Source organism: Pseudophryne corroboree, chromosome 1 (genome assembly GCF_028390025.1).
Source record: "Pseudophryne corroboree isolate aPseCor3 chromosome 1, aPseCor3.hap2, whole genome shotgun sequence".
Lineage (NCBI taxonomy): Eukaryota > Metazoa > Chordata > Amphibia > Anura > Myobatrachidae > Pseudophryne > Pseudophryne corroboree.
This window is the reverse complement of record NC_086444.1, coordinates 600,166,100-600,180,758: the sequence shown is the minus strand read 5'-3', so window position 1 is coordinate 600,180,758 and position 14,659 is coordinate 600,166,100. Positions and strand designations below refer to the sequence as shown.

At 42.1% G+C, this 14,659-nt stretch overlaps 1 long non-coding RNA gene across 1 annotated transcript in view; it reads left to right on the top strand.

The window, feature by feature from the left end:
* LOC134927205 (uncharacterized) overlaps nucleotides 1-14,659 on the top strand; it is a 90,608-nt gene that overhangs the window by 56,942 nt on the left and 19,007 nt on the right. Inside the window, exon 4 of the long non-coding RNA XR_010177581.1 lies at nucleotides 4,043-4,221. This is a non-coding gene — a long non-coding RNA (uncharacterized LOC134927205). The remainder of the gene's footprint in view (nucleotides 1-4,042; nucleotides 4,222-14,659) is intronic.

Here is a 14,659-nt window from a genome sequence, read left to right as displayed (position 1 = left end):
GAGATAGTGGGTGACTGGGGAGGCAGGGGTGATAGGGAGATAGTGGGTGACTGGGGACATAGGAGTGACAGGGAGATAGTGAGTGACTGGGGAGGCAGAGATAGCGGGTGACAGAGAGATAGTGGGTGACTGGGGAGGCAGGGTTAACAGGGAGATAGCGGATGAGGCAGGGGTGACAGGGAGATAGTGGGTGACTGGGCAGGGGTAACAGAGATAGTGGGTGACAGGGGAGGCAGGGGTGACAGGGAGATAGTGGGTGACTGGGGGGGCAGGGGTGACATGGAGATAGTAGGTGGCAAGGCCCACGGCCGTTACAGTGGAAACCTGTCCCAGTGCTTGCACTTCCCGTCTCCCCACCCGCCTCATGCTGTCAGTCTGTCACATCTCCTGAGTCAGGAGGCAGCAGCGGGCAGATCAGGGACTCCAGTGGTAATGTACAGGTCACGCTGTGCTAGCCTCCATCCTGCACATATACATCACAAGACACTCCTTGATCTACTGCTGCTGTCGGGCCAACTGTACAGTGTCCCTGGGTCACCCCATCTCCCTCTCTCTCATCACCAGAGGGCTTTTTCACTATATCATGGCTGCAACCTTGGGTAAAGGGCCGGGTCACACTTGGAGCGCCGGCGGTCTGACTCCGAGGTCCTGGTGATGCTTCTTGAATGAGGGGCTGTGCCATTCTTTCAAATCACCCCGCACAGGAGAGCAGCAGCTGGGAGAGCGGTAGCAGCAGCTGCCACCACCATCATCACACCCCACCCCGGAGTGCTCTGATTAGTTGCGGGTGCAGGCCGGGAGGGGTGTGAGTGTTCCATGCAGTGGTTACGTACTGGAGGCTATGTATATTACCTCACAGGCTTCCAGCTGACAGCTAGCAGTCCGGGTATGGCAGCGACAACACCCTCCACAGTGTGTCGCTCTACGCAGCTGCGTACTTGGCGTATACGCCGAGCCAGCCCTGGCACCAGCCAATCAACTCCTAACTGTCAAGTTACAGGCTGGGTTTGAAAAATGACAGGGGCTGACTGGCTGGTGCGTTATCACCTTCCACTTTATCACTTCTCATGGCTTAATACATCTGACCCTGAGTATACTGTTGCGCATGATGTATGCGATGCTGGCTATTTTAAAAATATATATTTCATGAAATTCAAAACAATAATTATTCTTATAACTATGTTTTCCCTTAATGGTGGAAACAGCTATTATTTTGGAAGAGATCATCAAGTGTTTTTTTGTAGAGCCCTGTCTAATGCAACATAATATATCAGATGATTTGAAACCTAGAAATCAATAATACTCAATAATAGATCAAGCAGTAGGCTTCTGGGCACGAAGAACATTTTTTGCTCTCTGAATTCTACTTTTGCCAGAGTATCAGAAATGTGTTTTATAACACAAATTATCTAAACTATGGGCCTGTGTCAGGTCCGGTTGCTATGAAGGAAATTATGCGATGTACCGATGTTCTGTAAACTGGGCATGCGCAGGATTCATACTGTGCATTTGCAGTACGGGTCTTGCATCGTCGCTCACAAAGCAGCTGCAGACATCAGCTGACTGACAGTCTTCAGCCATTTGGGGGCAGGGAGGGGATGGCAATGGGCTCCGTTTCATAAAACCATGTCGCCTCCATTAGGTGGGAGCGCAAAGGCCATGGTCTCCGTTTTTCGACAGAGTTTTCCTGGACTCAGCGACTGAGCAGTGTTACTCAGATGGCCGATGGTCCCGCAGAGTGATCCAATGCAGCATCCCTGGATGCAGCAGCGGATCAAACATGCATGCAGGATGCAACTACTTATACCAGTTGCCTCAGCAGCTATGCTTGCTACAACCGCACCTGAATCAGGCCCTATATCAATTATTACAGGCTGTGTGAAAAGACCATCATAGCTCTCCTAGTGGGCGTGATTGTCAGTGCTGTGCAGCAGCAGTAGACCATCTCAACGATATGCAGGTTAGTGATGGCTGTGCCATACTGTAAACATTTCTCCAATAGGCACTTGGAAGATTGCATTGTCCTTTCTGCTAGACCATTGGATTGTGGGATCTAGTGACATGCTCAAAACCATAGATACCATTTTATTTTAATTCTCTTCTGAATTGCATTGTCAGTCATAACTTGTTATAGAATGCATAAACTGCAAAGTGTGTTTGAATTTAGTTTTAGGAGGGGGATGATTTGCTTCACTTTCTGATTAGAAATGTCTAGTCAATCTGAGTGTTACACATCTCATACAAAAATCCTAGACCATCTGTTCCAAGGGAGTATCTGTTAGGTCTAGTCATAAACTCAAATTTATCAAGTATAAACATTTTAGAGGTAAATTTACTAATCAATGGTTTATTGAACTGTTTGCAAACCACCACACACAAGATGAAGTTTCTACTTCCAAACCACAGGGTTTACTGTGTTGCAGTTTGGATGTTAAAAACTCAAAACGCATCTGATGTGTTGCGGTTTGCAAACCACTAAACCATATGCGTTTTAGGCAACGCAGTGTGGTAAAAACCAGATGTGAACTATCCAGATTTCCCCCTCTAATTTCGTATGAGACTAGACTACTCAGCATCGGGTCATGTCCTTTGCGGAAAAGGGGTCTGAAAAATTAAGCGAGCCCTGGCACTTAGATAGTACAAATCAAATGATGAATAGCACTGCATCTCTCCTGGTACCTTTGTCCATTGGGTACTGGGGTAATACTGTGAAAATATGGTGTTAGCTCTTAAAAATAAACTAAACTATAAATACTCTTATAGAATAAATCCAACATAGGGGCCTAATTAAGACCTGATCGTAGCAGCAACTTTGTTAGCAAATGGGCAAAACCATTTGCACTGCAGGAGGGGCAAATATAACATGTGCAGAGAGAGTTAGATTTGGGTGGGTTATTTTTTTTCTGTGCAGGGTAAATACTAACTGCTTTATTTTTACACTGCAATTTAGATTTTAGTTTGAACACACCCCACCCAAATCTAACTCTCTCTGCACATGTTACATCTGCCCCTCCTACAGTGCACATGGTTTTGCCCATCTGCTAACAAAGTTGCTGCTACGATCAGGTCTGAATTAGGCCCATAATCCATTGTAAAATAATAATCTCTATGGAAAAGGGGAAAAAAACACTTAGGATGGACTGTTCCCGAGGAGCACCTGTTGTAAAATGTATTAAACTCCAGTGTGCCCAGCTACTTAATAGCAGGACAGCCAATTAGAGACAATCTCTCACTCCACACAGCCAATCATAGATAAAAGGCAGCTACTGGTTGGTTGGTTGGTTGGTTGGTTGGTTGCCTGCCTAGCAGTTGGGTTTAAAGCAGTAAAATTCAATTTGTATCAAGTGCTTGGTCTGATTGCATCGAAATAAGACAGAATGAAGGTGTAAGATAAATATTTATTATATATTAATTTTTTTGTCTTTTTTTATGCGCTGGTAAAAACTCATGATAACATTTTGGTGTAACTTACATTTCATGCATGGGGAAATCTATATTTATTATTTCATCTATGCTTGCACTTGAGATTTCTATAAGCACCAGCATGTAAGAATAGTAATCACCTGTCACTGCATGCTAGTACTTGTAGTGCCACTAAAGTTTACTATATGTTTACAGTGTTATTCTGGTATGCAAAGGCCAGAGGTGCCAGGAGGGGTAATTAGTAGGTACTCCCTGGGTGCAGGAGCATGATCTTTTTTTAAAAAAAATATGATGTTTGAGCTATTTTTCCTGTCAGAATCAATATTTTTTTTTAAACTAATAATCACTCACATTACCACTGCTAGAACCATTGCTCGATCTGGAAGCTTGCATTTCTTTCAAACAGAATTGCGGTTTTGATTCGTAAGCATTGATGGGCCGTTTTGACCTGCAATAAATAGCACATTTTACAATCTGGCAAAAAGAAAGTGCACGCAAATGAGCGTTTGGGCAAACTGCATTCTACTTTTCCTTTTTTTTTTTTTTTTTTTTTTATTACTATAACCAGTGAATGTAGTATTTAATCCTTAATTATTTTATTTTTTTATTGCCCGTATAGGTTTAACGGAAAAAATAAGGAAAATACTGCTGATCCAAGGGAGACGGGAAAAATATAATTCTTACAAGTTAATTTCAGCCATTTCTCCCAGCAAATTTGATCTGAAGTTAGCATGCTTACGTTGATCTGTAGGACTGATCACTGTGGTGCCTATTATTATAACCAGTGTCGTATACGAGGTACGTCAGACTTCAATGACAGATGAATTAAGGGTGTGAAACCAAGGGAGGGTCTTATTATTACTGTAGCTGAATGCACACTGAAAGCAGTATGCACTGCAGTACTATTTAAGAGGTGAATAAACGTCTTAACTGCTTCCTTAATTGTATTATAGACTAAATAATATTTCAGTGGGAAATGTAATTCAAATTGCAATATTTTATTTCGCTTAAGCCAAAACACTGCAAACATTGAAATTGATAACACAATACCTAAATATACTGTATAACATTCAAGTGAAAAAAAAAAAGATTTAAAAGGATGGGGACCACGTTAAATGAAACGTCAGGGAAGTGGACACAGAGTAGTGGAGAGAATCCTGAGTGTGTTCTCGAAACTCCAGTTTGACGTCTGCTCTCTACCATATGCTGTGAGCCTCCTCTCTCAGTCACCATACACAGGGAGAATATTTGCTGTTAATGAAGTCTTCCATTTGCGATGTATCCGCACCTCTCATTGTTCCCGGTGATATTATTATGTATGACATGTACCAAACATTAAGTAAACAGATTTCAGGATGAAGCATCAGGAAAAGAGGCCGTCTACCATGCTATTCAGAGCAGCCTAGACTATCAGGCTGCCCTCTTCTTTGTGCTCCTTGTTCTAAGGGGCTTTTCATTTGCTTTAATGCACCACCTCTATTTATTCTGCTCCTGTAACTGTAAAATTGATTTTCTTGCAACAAGACGCTCGTTTTTCACTACTGAACACATCCAAATGCTCCAATGTGAGACACTTCCAATTTTTAATTAGTTTCTTTTCTACCGTCTGCCTTCCTGAGCAGGTATGTGGAACTAGAACAGGGAAGTCAGGGGAAAGATAAAACACAACAATGACAAAAGTGATGCATCTTGTTGATTTTAATCATAAGTGCTACCTGGGCAAAATAATGCAAAAATTCAGAATAAGTTCCGGATGAAAGGATTGTATCATGAAGACAGGAAAATACACCAATAATACTAAAAGTGTAATATAAAACTGGATTCAAATGTTCTATAACGTTGGGATTTCAAAGAGAGAAGCCATCATTTAAGCTCTTGTCAAGCTAATACACACAGATAAAAAAAAATGCAGGGCTACTGATTCAATTATTCAAATATTTCAACTAATTATTATTAGCTTGTTCCTTGACATCAGCTGTGAGCTGATTATTAGCTGGGGGACGCAGCACACAAGGAGAATGGAGAAGATAAAATGAGAACTCATCTCAAAAGACAAATTAAATAATTAGGCTAAAGATGACTGACCTGCAGTTGTTCCCAGTGCTAGTGGGCAGAGCATCACATAATGCCTTTATTGCGTTGCTGCCTGGATGCTCTCAGCAGAGTGCCGGGGTATTTATTCCCCAAAATATATAAAAAGAAATATTGTTCTTATTTTACTATAAACGTAGATTATTGTTCTTTTCATCATCTTTATTCTAAACCAATGGAGATAAAATGTGTTTAGATTTCAGGTTCCAGGGCAAATCTAGGAAGTACTCAAGGCTGCAGTCCTATTTATGTACCATATTTATTTTTTCTAAGTCATAAAAATTAATAGCAGAATGTATAATTAACATGCATTGCACACTTGACTGGCTGATTCTTCTAAGCTTTATATATGATGGGTAATACAAATGGGATATTTAGTTTGTCTACTGATGCCGCTGTGGCTACACCCAGAGGTAGTTACATCAACACTACGCATCACCCGTCTGCGGCAAAGTAAACTCAGCTTTAGTTCGAATATATTGAAGAACTATATAATTCAATCATGAGATTTTAATAGTACAATATATTTCTACTAAATCTACAGTTATAAGAATCTCAAATCAATGGTCTTAATGTATTTACAAATAAAAAGCAGTTGATGAAACAAAGTAAAATTAAAAATACATAAGCCATATTTATCTACAATAGTACAGTACCTCCTTAGCTCTATTACTCCTCATGTTGTGTGTTCTGTCTCAGGATCACTGGTGTCACCAACTACACATTATTGTAATATTATAGTTTATATCTTCTGCACCAGTTTGTTAGGAAAAGTAACAATGGAACGTAGAAAGAGACCAATGGATTCCTTCATGTGGAGCGAACTGTTTGGACAAGAAAGGCCAAACAATGGGGCCTATGATGACTCTTAATTTGGAATAATATTAATGGATGATGAGTGGTAAGAAAGTGTTGTGTTTATAGAGATGATGAAAGGATAGTGGATAGAGCATAGGGTATGGGAAAGTATTGTATGATATTTCTTACTTGATGCGGTGTTATTATTGGAAACATCAGATAAATGAAGTGTGTATCTTGCTTGTGGCTAGTGTCTTCTCAAATTCAACAGTAGAAATACAGTTTATAACGCACTCAGCAGTCACGAAACGTCCTTCCCAATTCATTTCTCCAGGATTTTGCAGACTTTGCATCATTTACATTAATACATTTCAGCCAATGTATGGCTGCATTTGTGGTATTTTTGAAATTTAAACAAAGCAGAGGAAAATAGAGTTTCAAGTGGATTTAATTAAATTTCAGGCTTAAAACCCGTCAGTTGGTAAGGTGTCACAGGCGATTTGAAATCTTTAATACAGCTAGAAGTTTGTGTTAAGCTTGTTAGAGTATAATTGGTATACTTGATTTAAACACACATATGTCATAAATGAAATGTTATTTCACAGAAGAGAATCTCGCAGCATTTTATATCGCCTTTTATAAAACACATGAGTAAGACTGGCTTTTAAACCATAATCCATGCCTTGAAGAAAGATTCTGTAGAAACACAGCAATTAAAACCAGATGCTGTCTGGACCAATCTGGAACATGCAGTCTCAGCAGGCATTTCCTAAGACTTGCACTGTAATATAGAAATTCTGCAAACTGATCCTTTTACTTGTAGATTGTGTGGCTTTGTGTTTTTTTATTTCTTTTTTTATTTGTTTTATGCTGCTTAAGATATGTTTAAAGGTAAATTCAGCTTATATCTAAGGAATTTTGTGTGAATCTCTGTAAATCATATTAGAAGGGTTAGTATATGGGATTATTTTATTCTAGAAGACAGAATACACCCTGTCGTGAAATAGAAAATAGTGAAATCTCTAAAGGATTTGCATTCGGCAACTTATCACTATGCTTTTCCCTATACAGATATAGCAACTACAGCAGGAAAAAAGAAAGTATGAACATCACTGTACTAGGAGAGATATCAGCTGCAATTTCCTTAATATATAGTGTGAGAATCATGTGTCACAGCAAATATCCAGGAACCTGGGTTAATCAAATGTGCCAATTATTGTTCCAGAAGATAAAACAAGGACATATATCACAAACACCCTCTTGTTTCTGTGTCCTGCTGTCGCAGAGATCTGACATCATTCTGCATCAACAGCAGTACTGGCTGGAAAGTTTACCAGTAAGAGATGGCTTCTTAGCAAATGTTCCCCTACACCACACAACGGACACTGTCCTGGTTCTCTCATTCAGTGACAGAGATCATTATTTTTTGTAACTATTTCCCAAAAAAATCCCCTAGTAAGTTTATATTGTTCATCCCAGGGAGAAAGCACAGTGTTTCTGCCTTGTCAATCGCCTGCCTCCTGTCACTCAGACCAAAATTCTCCGTCAAGTTGTCATAGAGAGACTGGGGGGATTATGCCCATGCTCTGTCCAGAAATGATTCATGTGGAACGCATGCTTGACTAGCGGAACCGCTGCTGTGAGAGAGCGCTTCGGAGACCCTCTTTTCCCACCTTCTTTAGACAATCCTGTATTGTTTGGCTGCAGTCTTAGTGATCCCTGTCCCGGCACACTGACTGACATTGCTTTGAGGTTCCGAGACCTGCTTTGAATTTCTAAAACCTTTCAGGAAGTCCCCATGGGTGCCTTGTGCCATTGAGCTGTTCCTCCCTGGATTTTTCATAATTCCGGGCTTAAAGGTCCCAGCACAATCCCCCTCCCCACCTCACCTCTTGTTCTCTGAGGTTACTGAACCATTTTGCAAACACAATTTCAAAGAAGAGTTAGTGTGGGGAGATGAAAGTTAGCTAAACTTTCATGGCTTTGAGGTCATCATGCCCTTCTCCTAAATTGACTAAAACAAAATAGGATGTTATTCCAAATAATAATCTGTGTGTACAATTTCTTAAAGAAATCTATCAGAAACACTTCATAGGCTGCATACTTTCTTTTCCACTTTCAGCATTGATTTAGCATGGCACGGTGGTGTCAAACTGATGTCACGTCGTTAAGAGACATGCATTTCATTAATAAAATACAAAAAGATTCAGGATATTTTTACAAACATAGCAACGAACATAAAACCTGAGCTGAAAAAAGTAAATGGATTTTAATTTGATGGACAAAGGGTTTGGTCAATCTGTTCTTCCCAGGTGTCTCAAATCCTCATATAGTATTTAGGGGGTTTTGTTTGTTCTTAGTTTGAAAATACTTCTCATGTGACTAAACAAGTCCAAAATAAGACATTGTCCTGCAGCTTAGAACTGTAAATAGAAGACACTTTATAATGTTTGTGATTCTGGAAATATCTTATTGAGTTTTGAAGATGTCTTCAATAGGAATACAAAATAAAATCCAGTAAGACTGATCTGTTTTGTAATCTAAGGAACCAATTTAAAAAAAAAACACACATATATTGCATAACAATAAACAAAAGATTTACATTCCAAGAACTAATCCCAACGAACACCTTGCACTGCTCCCTCTTCCAACAGCAAACACCATGCTGGCCCGGAGCTTATTGATTATTAACCAGAGTTATCTGTTGTGCCGCTGGCACTTGTCAGAAACATGTCTTTTGTCCGTCAGAGCAGCTCCTCTCAATGGAGGTTAAGCATGAATTAATTACCAGTTCATCACATTTAACCTCCTTTCTATCTCTCAAATGCATTCCACCAAAAATCTAGCTGTTGTGGCTTCAGGGATCTCCTAGGTATGAATTAAGGGTTTATTTTACATTGACTGACAGAGCAGTTGTGCTTTCATGAAAATAACATGTTTTGTCTTACAGCTGTATTTTACCTGATGTATACCATCCAACCTCCAACACACTGGAGTAGAATGATAATTGGTCTAGCTACCCATAATTCACTATTTTAGGCAATAAGATAAATACATTTTAAAAAACGGGCCATCACTGTTGTAACAAAGCACAGTAAAGGTGATACAATGGAATGTAGTTATGTGACCGGTGGTCAGGAGACCGCCAGTCACAACACCTCCACCTACATCCTGCCCGCTCACTAAAACAATGGTCGGCATGCCGACCAATAGGGACCATTTCCACTCGTGGGTGTCCACGACACTCATAGAGTGGGAATAGAACCTGTGGCGAGCACAGCAAGCCTTCATGCTTCCCCCCGCTGGCATTCTGCATCCGTGGTCCCGGTGTCGGGATGCTGATCACTGGGATCCCGGCTGCCGGTAACCCGATACAGACCCAATACAATTATTACCTACTGTATCTGGAAAGGAGAAGATATGAATTTGTCATGATAGCATAAGTATATTTACTGTTGCTTACATAAAATTAAGTTTGGAATAGTTCTATCTGTTTAGATGCCAATCCTTGTCAGTTATTCAGTAACGGCAGCAACTGAATGCCAGTTTTTCCGCTGCTGAATTCATTGCTAACACTGTATGAGTCAGTATGTTTATCTTTGCATATAAAGAAGGCCTCAAGCTGCAGTTGTTGTACCACTGTTGGGATTAATAATCAAATTGATGTTAAGAAGATTTGTGCAATGTAATCTTACTTCTTAAATGACAAAGAAAAGACAAGTGCCTACAATCTAGCAAATCTGACACCAGATAAGATCTATGAAAGCATCTTTCAAATAAAGAACATTCTATGGACACAGCTATCATTTAGTGCAGTGTGTGAACATGCTATGAAATTTTAGACTTATAGAAGTTCTGTGTCACCCTGTCTCTGAATGCTGATTAACTAGTTGCAATGATTCCCGGGATGTATGTGAAATTGACTGAAAAATTGGTGTCAGACTTCTGGAAAATAGAACATGGAGACTCGTGAATGACTTTGTCGCCAGCAATCGCAGTGGAAAATAGGGATCAATGATCCCTTCATTGCACAGGAATTTTGTGTCTTTGTTTGTGAATAATGAAACCCAGGAACCAAGTTACTTATTTATGTTCCATCGGGCTGACATCAACCAAAAGATTGAGATCTTCTTTAATAACTAGGAGGAAGCCCCAAAATAAATGTATTTCACTTGCATATCAAGAAGCTTCCATATCTCATGTGGTTATCTGCCATGGAGTTCCCTCCTTTTAAGAAGACAATACAATTGTTTATTATCGACTCTATCCCCTTTGTGGGGAATATACCAGGACAGTCTGACATCCATACAGTTCTGCAAACAGAATAAAGTAATAATAGTCAGTATTGCTTGTTGAAGAAAAACAAACACTGTACAATTGTCTTTCTAAGTTTGTCAATTTAGCACACTGTTCTGTTGAGGCCTAAGACTGGGCATTCATTCTATTCATGAAGAGCAGCATCTTAGCTCCCGCCGAGGTGATAAATACAAATATGCTGCAAAATCATGTTGTAGAACACAGATTCTCAAAACCAGTCCTCAGGACCCAAAAGTTTGTTAGCGGTAATGGTTTTTGTGGGTCGCGCCGGCTCCCGGCCGTTGCTAGGCAACGGAGCTGGCGCATCACTTCCGCCGCTGGGCGACCATCTCTGGCAGGTTGCCTAGCAACCGGAGATGCCCGGCGGCCGCCCTGTACTTCAGTCCCGGCTGTTACTAAGCAGCAGGGATGTCGCGCTCAGCGCGCCACACAACAGCTGGGGCTATTAGGGTCCGGGGGGCTGGCCTGACTGGCTCTTCCATGATTGGTCAGTAGGACCTTTTTATGGGAGCCAGGACAGTGCAGCCTCGCCGATGATATCTTCCTGTGGATCCTGTCTTCCTACCTCTGGTGTGTTCCTGCTTCCAGCTTATGTACTCCAGTATCGGGTGTCCAGTTCCCCGAATCCGGTCTTAGGGATCGTTTCCTGCTTTCCTCCTGGTCTGCCTTCCAGTGGAGTGGTCTGGTATCTGAGGCCTCGGGATTCCGGTCGTTTCCTGCGCGAACCTTTCGTGGCAATGTGAGTAGCGGAAGCCGTATTTTCTTTATCTGTTTTTGGTTGTGTTATTCTTGTGGAGGCTTCCGCATTGCTGTATTCGCATTGTTACGATGGTTTCGTATTTAGCACTTAGGCTGCATTGCTTTGGTTTGTTGTTGTTCCTGGCGGCCGCGCCGCACATAAACTAGTTGTTAATTTTCTGTATTCTTCTCTTTAATAGTTGTGTCAGTCTTAGTTAGATTTCCCCTTGTTCTCTCTCAATCTCGGTAAACGACTTGTCACCTTTTAAGACCGGGGGGCATCGGAGTCTGGGCGGGCCTAATTCGCCCATTTAAACGCAGCTGCCGTGGGCAGAAGATTAGCTTTGCAGGTGTTAATCGACCACTGGGAAGGACAACAGAGTTAGGGATTTTGTTAGGTGTAGCTGTGTATCCCAAGCCTGCCGCAGCTTCACGCGTCTGTATTTGGAACTCTTCTGTTGCCACCCAATCTCCTGGGTTCTAAGTACGTAGAACATAACATTATCACCGGCCAAATACAGGGTGGCCTTGAAATTTTTTTCCTATGAATCCTTCAGTGCAAGGTCAGAATCCCAGACAAATATTGGCTAGTCAGATCCAGAACCTTACTCAAATGGTGCAGGATCTTACTGTTCGGGTTAGGTCTCAGGAGGATCTTTTACGAACTTCCCCGAGTATAGCTCCTGAACCCAAGATGAATCTTCCTGACCGCTTTTCGGGCAACCGAAAATACTTTTTTAATTTTCGGGAGAGTTGTAAACTTTACTTTCGCTTAAGGCCCAGGTCCTCAGGTTCAGAATCTCAGCGGGTGGGCATAGTTATGTCTCTACTTCAGGGAGACACAAACTTGGGATTTTGGGCTAAATCCCAATGACGCAGCGTTACTTACTGTAGATGCCTTTTTTAAATCTTTAGGTCTGTTGTATGACGATCCTGATAGGGAAGCTTCTGCAGAGAGCCATTTACGCGCGTTATGACAGGGTAAAAATCCCGCTGAGGCATATTGTACTGAGTTTCGCCGTTGGTCGAATGACTGTGGCTGGAAGAATCCTGCTTTGTGCAGTCAGTTTCGCCTCAGCTTGTCAGAAGTTATCAAAGATAGTCTTATTCAGTACCCGGTTCCGGAGACCCTGGATAAGCTCATGGATCTTACTATTAAGTTAGATCGCCATCTCCAAAAGCGGAGGACTGAAAGAGGGGGCAAGTTTTAGGCCTAGTTCATGTGTGTATGCTCTCCCCGAGGACGTCGAGAAACCTAAGCAAGTGGGTCTGTCCAGACTTTCCTCTGAAGAGAGAACCAGAACACTAAATTTAGGGCTCTGCTTGTACTGTAGCGGCAAGGGACATGTTGCGGGCAGCTGCCCAAACAAACAGGGAAACGCTCTGACCAAGTGAACGTTGAGGGGGTTCACTTAGGTCTTCAGTTAGTCTCCTCACACGATTCCTTGCTAGTTCCAGCTGAGATATCTTCAGGGAATCGGAGTTCTCCTGTTTCTGCATTTATTGATAGCGGAGCTGCTGGGAATTTCTTGGATCTTACTTGGGCTCGGGCTCTGGGAATCCCACAGCTCCAGCTCAGTAGACCTATTACTATGCGTGGTCTGGATGGAGGCCCTCTCTCTAACGGGGTAATTACCCATCAGACTCCACCATTGCACTTGACTGTGGGTGCGCTACATTCTGAGAAGATAGAACTCTTTCTCACCCATTGTCTGGCCGTGCCTCTAGTCTTGGGTCACCCCTGGCTTGCCATCCATAATCCAACCATCGATTGGCAATCTGGGGAAATTTCACAATGGGGTTCCAACTGCTCTAAGAGATGTATTACTCGTCCGGTGCGGGTCGCAGTCATTGCTTCGGAAGGTGTTCCTTCTGTTTACCGGGACTATGCTGATGTATTTTCCAAAGGTAATGCGGATGTCCTTCCACCCCATCGTTCCTATGATTGCACCACTGACCTAATTCCTGGGGTTAGTTTGCCTAAGGGGAGACTCTATGCACTGTCTGGCCCAGAAACTAAGGCCATGGACGAATAAGTGCAGGAAATTCTGAAAAAGGGGCTTATTAGGCCGTCAAAGTCCCCTTTGAGTGTGGGGGTTTTGTTTGTTGAAAAAAAAACTGGATCTCTTAGACCAGGCCTGGCCAACCCGTGGCTCTCCAGCTGTTGTAAAACTACAAGTCCCATCATGCTTTGCTACAGTTTTGCTATTAGGGAAGGCTAAAACTGTGGCAGGGCATGCTGGGATGTGTAGTTTCACAACATCTGGAGAGCCACAGGTTGGCCAGGCCTGTCTTAGACCCTGCATTTACTACCAGGCCCTTAATAAGATTTTGGTCAAAAACACTTACCCCTCATCTCAGAGTTGTTTGATCAACTCCGCACCGCGGTTATATTTTCTAAAATAGACCTTAGAGGAGCGTATAACCTCATCCAAATAAGATCAGGGGATGAGTGGAAAACGGCTTTTAGTACACAGTCCAGGCACTATGAATACCTTGTGATGCCGTTTGGTCTCTCTAACGCTCCCGTTGTGTTTCAGGATTTGATTAATGATTTCCTCCGCGACTTCTTGGGGAGATTCGTAGTAGTTTATTTGGATGACATTTTAATCTATTCTGAGTCTCCAGAACAGCACTGTCTCCATGTTCGGCAAGTGCTTCAAAAATTGCGGGCGAATCACTTATATGCCAAGTTGGAGAAATGTTATTTTCACGTTACGGAGGTATCCTTTTTATAATTCACCTGAAGGGTTTTTTATGGAACCTAAAAAACTCCAGGCAGTCTTGGATAGGGCTCAACCCACTAACTTGAAGGCAATTCACAGGTTTTTGGGGTTTGCCAGTTATTATAGACGTTTCATTCATGCTTTTTTCGAATTAGTTGCCCCTATTGTGGCTTTGACTAAGAAGGGTGCCAATCCATCTTAGTGGTCGCCTCAAGCCGAGTGTGCCTTCCAGGCATTGAAACAGGCTTTTGTTTCCGCTCCCGTCTTAGACACCCCAACCCTGATCTTCCCTTTATCGTTGAGGTAGACACTTCTGTGGTTGGGGTGGGAGCTGTTCTGTCTCAAGAAGACCCCGAGTCTTTGGTTTTACATCCTTGTGCTTTCATGTCTAAAAAATTATCTTCTGCAGAGACCAGCTATGATGTTGGTAATAGAGAATTGTTAGCAGTCAAGTGGGCTTTTGAAGAATGAAGGCACTGGCTTGAGGGAGCGAAGCATACCGTCACTGTGTTTACGGACCACAAGAATCTACAGTATATTGAGTCAGCAAATCGTCTAAATTCCCG